Here is a 2,845-nt window from a genome sequence, read left to right on the forward strand (position 1 = left end):
AAAAATATTTGGAATGAATAAAAAACTTGTAAAAGAATTTCTTCCGTTCGCACATGCCTGCTTGTTAAGTGAGCGAAAGTACTAGATTGGTGTGAAAGTTCATATAGTTTTTGTTTTACATGTTGGTATTCCGGTTGCTATGGATTTAATTGCCGACTGTCATTTTTTATTTGTATTTCACCCTTGCTATTTGAGTTTACATATTGTCATGTGGAAATAATGAGTGAAGCTGTGGACGCTAGAAAATGGAGTGCCAAGTAGAGAAATCGGTACACTACCGACATAGTTTTCTGTATGAGTTCTATACAGGGATGAGAACAGTGAAGGCAGCCAGAAACATTTCCGCCGTCTAAAGTGTAAGGCCACTGGACAGAGCGCGTCTTTTCTCGCTTTAAGGAGGATCGTTTTAACATTAGTGACTTTCCACGTTCAGGAGCACCTTCGGAGTTTCATGAAGATCGTTTAAACGCATTAATCCAAAATGGTCCACGTCAGTCTACTCTATAACTGGCAAATTTGATGAACTGTGATCATTCCACCATCGAGCGACATTTGCATTCATTGGGGAGGGTACAAAAAAAAAAAAAAAAAAAAAACGGACATCACATGCTCTAAGCCAAAATCACAAAAATAATAGGGTGGCCATATGTTCATCTCTGCTTGCTCGTCATAAATTGACACGTGAACAACACTGACCATTCCTGTTTTGTATCGTCACTGGTCGCAAGGAATGGTGTCTTTATGCTAACACAAAGAAAAGAAAGGAATGCTTGAGCCCAAACAAAGCAGTAACTCCCCGCACAAAAACTTGCACGCATGCGCAAAAGAAGGTGGAACAGCGACCGTGTGGTGTACTACGAAGGGCTACCCAAGGTTTAACCCTCACTGCTGACATTTATTGTGAACAACTGAGACATCGTGCAGGCGCAATTCAATAACAACGATCAGCAAGACTGTGTGAAGTGATGCAACTCCACGGTAGTGCTGTCCCGCATTCTTCTGGACTGACAAGAAACGCTATACCAGAGTTGGACTGGCCAACGGCCTTGCCGCAGTGGTTAACAGCGATTCCCTTCAGATCACCGAAGTTAAGCGCTGTTGGGCTGGGCTAGCACTTGGATGGGTGACCATTCGGTGTGCCGAGCGCTGTTGGCATGCGGGGTGCACTCAGCCCTTGTGAGGCAAAACTGAGGAGCTACTTGATTGAAAAGTAGCGGCTCCGGTCTCGGAAACTGACATACGGCCGGAAGAGCGGTGTGCTGTCCACACGCCCCTCCGTATCCGCATCCAGTGACGCCTGTGAGCTGAGCATGACACTGCGGCCGGTCAGTACTGTTGGGCCTTCATGGCCTGTTCTGGAGGAGAGGAGAGTTGGACTGGGAAGTCATTTCGCAACCACCTTATTCGCCTGATCTTGCACCTTAAGATTTTCGATATTTCCGCTGTCTAACGAACAACTTTCAAGGTAATTTCTTTCCAGATGAAAATGTTCTCCGAGCAAGGCTCGACGAGTTCTTCGTCTAAAAACACGTGATTTTTACAGTAGCAGAATCAAAAACTCAGCACTGTCAGACTGTCGTAAATAGTGAAGGAGAATATATTACTGACGATAAGAGTTTCTGTTATGTGTATATGTTATGTTTGTTACTCTTATGGGAAAAACGCTACGAACTTATGCAACAACCCAATAACTGACTGTGTCTCTGTTAATTAAAAATTATGTGATGTAATAACTGGTGTGGTGACAGTCCCCAATACTTAGATAAATAAGAAACGTAAAGTAAATCCGTGTCACGCTACAATGTCGCGGTTTTTTATCCTCCTGATGATATGCGTGCTGTTTAACTGCCACAACAGAGATTATCATTATTTTGTTTGTTCGTTACAGATGTAATAATTAACTGAGATACAGTAAAATACTATGAATGTTCGACGTAATTAACTCATGAGAGCGGAAAACTTGGTATTGTATTTTTGGTTCTGAAGCAGGGAACCGGTTCCTGTCCACACATGTTATTTATAGTGCCTCTGAAATTCGTAGGGATCTTCAATCCGAATTTACAATACAAATATCCTGTACACGGATACCGATATATTAGCATATTGCAAGGAAAAACTTCTCCCTCTTAGTAAACTATGATAAAGAAATTATCATCTCTACAAAACAGAGCGTGTTCTCTGAAGTCTTCCTATAAGACATTCTGTTTCTGTGCTGCGGAAATACATTTTTTAAAGTACAATCAAATCGTGATTATATACGTATTTATACAACACGTCTTACGTGACATGGCTGTACTCGTATTCTAGAGAAATAAGTACAGAACTCGAACCGACTATCCAGTTTTGGTTTTTTTCTGTGCTTTCTGTCAGGAACATTTTGAGTATGAATGCTGATATGGTCCCTTGAAAAGGGAGGAGACGTAACGTCTTGTATATCATAGGTAAATACAGTATTGGTGAATCGTGTATAAATTTATCATGTGCTCAGAACTGATGAGACATTCTACAATAGCACTTCCAAGTAGTTCGTTTGTTATGCGTTGCTCAAACAAAATTTTTGTCTGAAGTATGGCGTTATAATGGTGATTACTATCTTTGAAGACTCTGTAGCCGTAATTGCAATTTCCGAACAATATCGTGTAAAATGTATCAAAAATGTTCAGTAAGTTTTGGAGATTTCTTCCCGCCTTCGCTTAAACCGTTAACGGTACCTCATATTTTGACATGTAGTGATGTAATGGCAGTGTACATCATCACACCTTCCGGTTGCGAGGTTAATTTTGTGCAATCCTGTGATTTGTAGCGGCACAGTCTTCGATAAAAAAATCAAAAATTCTAGCGTTCC

The 2,845-nt window shown here is 41.1% G+C and overlaps 1 pseudogene; it reads left to right on the forward strand.

Moving 5' to 3' along the window:
* The first annotated feature begins 1,036 nt into the window (after window positions 1–1,036).
* On the forward strand, window positions 1,037–1,155 carry LOC126207923 (5S ribosomal RNA; annotated as a pseudogene).
* Window positions 1,156–2,845: the final 1,690 nt, after the last annotated feature.

This window comes from Schistocerca nitens, chromosome 1, assembly GCF_023898315.1.
Source record: "Schistocerca nitens isolate TAMUIC-IGC-003100 chromosome 1, iqSchNite1.1, whole genome shotgun sequence".
Classification (NCBI taxonomy): Eukaryota; Metazoa; Arthropoda; class Insecta; order Orthoptera; family Acrididae; genus Schistocerca; species Schistocerca nitens.